Raw genomic sequence first — 6062 nt, forward strand, 5'->3', positions numbered from 1 at the left:
AAGGATACCCAAGAAAGCAGTCAGTGTTTACACTGAGGAGGGGAACTGGATATAACTTTCCAGTCTCATACCTTTCAACCATTTGAATTTTATATCCTATGAGCATATTGCCTACTTAAAAATATGTGGATGGGGGCGTCTGGGTGGCTCAATCCATTGGGCATCTGCCTTCGGCTCAGGTCATGATCTCAGGGTCCTGGGATTGAGTCCCGCATCCGGCTCCCTGCTCAGTGGAGAGCCTGCTTTTCCCTCTCCCTCTGCCACGCCCCCTGCTTGTGCTCTCTCCTGCTCTCTCTGCCAAATAAATAAAATAACTTGGTATCCCTGGGACACCTGGGTGGCTTAGGCAGTTGAGCAACTGCCTTTGGTTCAGGTCTTGGTCCTGGAATTCCAGGATCAAGTCTCACTTTGGGCTTCCTGCTCAGTGGAGAGTTTGCTCTTTCCTCTGACCCTCCCACCTGTCGTGCTCTCTCTAATAAAAATAAATAAATTAAATCAAAAAATAAAATTAAAAAAAAAAAAAGAAATGCTTGGGATCTCCTACAGCTGATGAAGATAGGATAGGGAGTTTCAAGTTTACGGACACCAAGTGTATTCTTCCCACCTGGGACAGGTACAAAGGGGCTTGGCACATGTGGGAGAGGGCATGCCGATAATAGGCAAGGGGCATGGGTCTTACTTCTGCCTCAAAATATCTTCCCAACTCATCAGTTAGACTTTCACATGTTGATGCGATCTCTAGGGTCATAAACACGAATTTGATTAAGTTTATCATTGGTTCCAATACAATCTCCTCTTATCTCTTTTTCTCTGGTCATCTAAATTTAGGTGCTTAATCTGTAATTTTTTTTTTAAAGATTTTATTTATTTATTTGACAGAGATTACAAGCAGGGAGACAGGCAGGCAGAGAGAGAGGAGGAATCAGGCTCCCTGCTGAGCAGAGAGCCCGATGCGGGACTTGATCCTAGGACCCTGGGATCATGACCTGAGCCGAAGGCAGAGGCTTCAACCCACTGAGCCATCCAGGCACCCCTGTAATGTATTCTTAATAATTCATTTCAATTTAGCAAACAGTTACTGAATGTCTCACTATTCAAGGCACCGGGATACAAAACTAAGATGCTGTCTTATAGCAGGAGGGTCGGTCAGTTAACCAGAATTCAGTGCACTCAGTATGACCCTTTACATGCCTGTTCTGCCCACATCATCCTTCTGAGCAAGAAGCCAGTTCTTAATTTAAGATTGCCTGAGATATAAATGAATGCATTGGGTGTCCTGAGGAGGGAGTGATTAATTTAGGTTTGGAGGAGAGTTTGGGGTAGAGGTTACGGTAGAGCCAACCACGGTGATATTTGAACTTGAACTTGAGGAGTGCACCATTTCTTCTTTCCTTCTTCCCCCCACCCCCCTTTTTCTTTTAAGATTTTATTTATTTACTTTGAGAGGGAGAGAGCAGGAGCGCCCAAACGGGGTTAGGGGAGAGACAGGCAGAGAGGGAGAAGCAGACTCCCTGCTGAGCAAGGAACCCAACATGGGGCTCTATCCCAGGGTCTTGGGATAATGACTTGAGCCAAAGGCAGACGCTTAACCGACTGAGCCACCCAGGCACCCCAGGAGAGCACTATTTCATAAAGACGTACTACAAAGAATGAGAAGCCTTTGTGAGAATTTGGAGATCAGGCCGGCACCTGGATCTGCCAGGACCTGGAGTACTGGAGCCATGAAATTGACCGTGAATATCATGTAAGGGTTGTGGGCTGCAGACGGATGGCCATATGGTGAGCTGGCCCAAGACGCTGGGGTCAGACTATGAGATGAATTTGGGCCAACTCCAGGGCAGTGAGCAGTCACCCATCCATCCATGCTTTGCAGGCATGGCACTTGGATTTGCCGCCACTGGACTTGCACTGCACAAAGGTTGGTGCAGTGCCTGCGCGGGAGCCCCCACCGGCTTGGTGAGGAGCCTGTTCATGCTTCTGTCGCACCTCACTTGAACACCCTGGCCTCTCTGCTTTCCCAGCTCACCACAGATCGGAAACATAAAACAGCAAGTTTGAAAGGAAGTATGCTAGATGCAGGCAACTGGGAAGGAGACAGACAACATACTAGACAGCCAGACGGTGCCAGGGCATTGGGTAACTTGTCCAGTGGACTCTTGGCGGTAACCTCGGAGATCAGCTGATGTCACCCGGCCCACACTGCGGACCCTCAGGACGTTCAGGTCACGACTGCTATGCCTGGTTTAAGAGAGCAGGGGCATGCGTCATCTGTCTAAGAACGCTTCCATTAAAAACAAATGTTTTCAAGGTTTGACCCTTAAAGGGATACAGCAAACATTTTTTTTAAATTAATTTTTAGGGGGTGGGCACCTGTGTGGCTCAGTCACGGGGCGTGGACTCTTGATTTCAGTTCAGGTCAGGGTCTGAGGGTTGTGGGATCCAGCCCTGCATGGGGTTCCTGACTGGGTGTGGAGCCGGCCTGCCATTCCCCCTCTCCCTCTGCGCTCCCCGGCCTCCTCAACTGCGCACTGTCTCTCTCAATAATAATAATAATAATAAATTATTTTATTGTGGGAAGATACACACGGCTAAAATTTACCATCTTCATCATTTTAAGTGTACAACATGGCAGTAGGTACACTCGCGATGTCGTGAAACCGTCAGCAGTATCTATTCCAGAACGTTTTTGTCATCCCCAACAGAAACTTTGCACCTATTAAACAATAAATTTCCATTTTCTTCTCTCTTCTACCCCTGGTGACCAGCATGCCACCTTCAGTCGCTATGAATTTGACTATTTCAAAGAAATGGAATCACACAATATTTGTCCTTTTGTGGCTGGCTTATTTCACTCGCCATGATGTCTTCGAGGTTCGTGCCTGTGTCAGACTTCTCGTCCTTTTGGACGGACCACACTTACCCATTCCTCCGTCCACGGATACTTGAGTTGTTTTCACTTCTTGGCTCCCGTGAATGACGCTGGTAGGGACGAATATCTCTTTGCGTCTCTATTTTCAATTCTTGTGGGCACAGACCTGGAAGTGGGCTATGTGGCTAGGTGATAATATTATTTTTAATTTTTTAGGAACCCCCATACCGTCTAAAAATAATCCTTTTGTCTTTTCCTTCACTCACCTGCTCCCCATCCTTCAAGGTTCTAATCAAGTTTCACCTATTCTAGGAAGTCCCCAGTTTTCTCCTGCACTTCCTTCTTGTAAACCGTGTGCTATGCAGCTTGGCAGCCGACGAACTATGCCCTTGAGTTACCCGGTCTTGGTCCCTTGGTTTAGTTGTATACCCCAGGTTCGACTGCAGATTCTCCAGGTGCCCATCATGTCATGCTCAGATCGTCTGACTGCATCTAGCTCAGAGAAGAGGACGTGGCGGGTTCTCGGGAATAGCGCGGACGGATGGTTCGAAGGAACTTTGGGAGGAAGCGTAGAGCCATAAATCTTCATCCTTGTGTTTTAGGGGATTTGGTGGATGGCAACGCTATTTTGGGATAGAGCCCAGCAGAACCTCCCACACACGAGGTGGAGGGCGTTAATGGTAGGGGCTGACACAGAAAGCTCAGGGTTGGGTTGTCACGGGCGTTGAGGATTAAGGAAATAAAAATGAGTGAATTGCGGCCAATGTGAGTGGCTCTGTGGCCTAGGACAAATTATTTAACTTGTCTTAGTTGCCTGTCAGCAAAATTAGTTCGCTGTACTGTCCACTTGCAAGCCCTTGATGAAGCCGAGCTGAGGCCTGTCCAGAGTCAGAAAACACTGGTGCCCTCCCCTTCTCCTGCACAGATGCCCCTCCTTCTCCAGCCTTCTGGAAGGAAGTGGCCATTAGAGGTCTTAGTCTTCCTTCCCTTTCTTTCTTACTTAGTGCCTGTGTGTCTGAGAGCAGTGCTGGTGTTTTGAAAATGTGGATTGTGTGACTTTTCGGGGGGGGGGGCGGGGAGGCCAGAAGATGAGGAGAAAACCGCCATTGAAGGGACAGTTTGCCATTTGCAGCTCTCCAGACACAGGAGGGATACGATGCCACACGGGGCCGCAGGGCCACATAGGGCCACAAAGGCCACACGGGGCCGCACAGGAGACACCAGTGGTGGTCAGGAGGCAGAAAGGGCAAAGTGGAAAGCACAGACCAGAGCCTTTACCGTGGTTTTCTGGGTTTAGGATTGGCTGGTTTGAACATTTCCATGCTCTCTGGAGCACAGGGAATGTCACTGGTGGTTTGGTCCCTAGGCCCTGGGATACTTGGGGGCAGAGGATTATTGCGTTCTGGAGTGTAAGGACCATTTAGAGGTGGGGCTTTGGAGTACGGGCTCTGTTTGGTTAGCTTGTGTAGGCAAGGAGTACTCCCGGAGAGAAGTGGGCCAGCTTTCAGGATTGGCTGGACCAGGGAAAGGCAGTCTCTCCACAGTCAACAGGCCCCCAGGTGCTAGAACATCAAGAATGTGGAAAATTAGGGGCTCCTGGGTGGCTCAGTCGTTAAGTGTTCACCTTCGGCTCAGATCATGATCCCAGGGTCCTGGGATCGAGCCCTGCATCCGGCTGCCTGCTCAGCGGGGAGCCTGCTTCTCCCTCTTCCTGTCCCCAACCCCGCCATGCTCTCTCTCTCTGTGTCAAATAAATAAATAAAATCTTTAAAAAAAAAAAAAAAAGGAAGGAATATGGACAATTAGAATAAACAGTATGATACAGTTGGTGAGCGGCAAAGACGCTGTCAAATACAGCAGGCGTGTGGCTCCTGTGCTCCCCGGGCCCTTGGCCCAAACCTGTCCTCACGGCTAAGGAAACACTTAATCTATGGGGGCTGAGAATAATAGTCATTAAGAAAATGGCCCCTCTTTCCCCAAACTCCCCAAGGATTCTGTCTTTCGTAGGCCCTATCAACTGTCTCCCCTCTGCTCTCCTTACACAGAAAGGTTTTAAACTCCTAAAGATAAATATCTCTGAGAGGTTAAGAAAATGACCTCAATGGGAAGAAAGTGAAAGCCTCGCTGGGAGATTTCCATGCAGGATGGCTCTCTTTCAAAGAGAAACCTTAAAAAAAATCAACAAGAGCACTAATAAATATCGTAATAAAACCTATTTTCAAATGAGTTGCAACTCAGCTGTAAAACGTCACTGAAGCTTAATCTTGAACAAAGACTTTGAAAAAATAAACCTCACTCCAAATTAGGAACGCCTGCAAATGTAGTAATTTCTACCTAAGAGGCTTTGTGTCCAAACATGTCATTTGAGAGGCCAGGCCGACAAAGGAGAATGCGCTTGGAAACAAGGCTGCCATTCAGCCCCGTGGCCCCAGGGCATTGGATTTCCTCCCTGGGCTCAATAACATTTTCAGCCACATTAGCCACCAGCTTCAGACCTGGTGGGAAGCAAATTTAAAGTGTCTCTTTTAGGGGAAAACAATAAGAATGCTGTATTTCACAAAAGAAAGGAATCCTATCACCCTTGGACCTGGAGTCTTAATGATTATCTTTGACAGTGGCTCCTAGATGTTGGATTTATAGACACCTTTGGGCTGGCAAAGCTTATTCCAAAGGGGAGACACCCCAGATCTCCACTGAGGCCCAGTTCTTCCAGTAGCCTCGGAACAAATGTTTATCCTGTTCACCTTTGCATTCCCGGGGATCAGTAACAAATAAATGAATGATCCGAAAGCTTCAAGATACTGACAGTAAAGAGTAATAGATCAGAAGAGCATTCACCATCCATTCATTCGCTCGCCTGTTCATTCAATGACCAGATGGCTACGGACGGCTACCCCCACCGTGCACCTGAAGTCCAGAGTGAACAGAGATGTGGGGTGACACCAGAACTGGTGGCATCTAGAGGGGGAATAGGGGGATTCCCTCACCTTCAAGCAAAGGGGAAGAAAAACTTCCAGGAGATACGGGAGAGAAGAGAAGGGGAAAGGGAGGGAGCCCTGGCACAGGATAGAGAACATGAGATTGGGCAAAAGGACATCAGATCAGGGCGCAGGGAGACTTCTGGTCAAAAACAAACCATCGAAAGAACCTAGGAAATGTTTTACTGTGAAGCAAGGCCTCCAATCCAGCCCAG

Source organism: Mustela erminea, chromosome 13 (assembly GCF_009829155.1).
Source record: "Mustela erminea isolate mMusErm1 chromosome 13, mMusErm1.Pri, whole genome shotgun sequence".
Classification (NCBI taxonomy): Eukaryota; Metazoa; Chordata; class Mammalia; order Carnivora; family Mustelidae; genus Mustela; species Mustela erminea.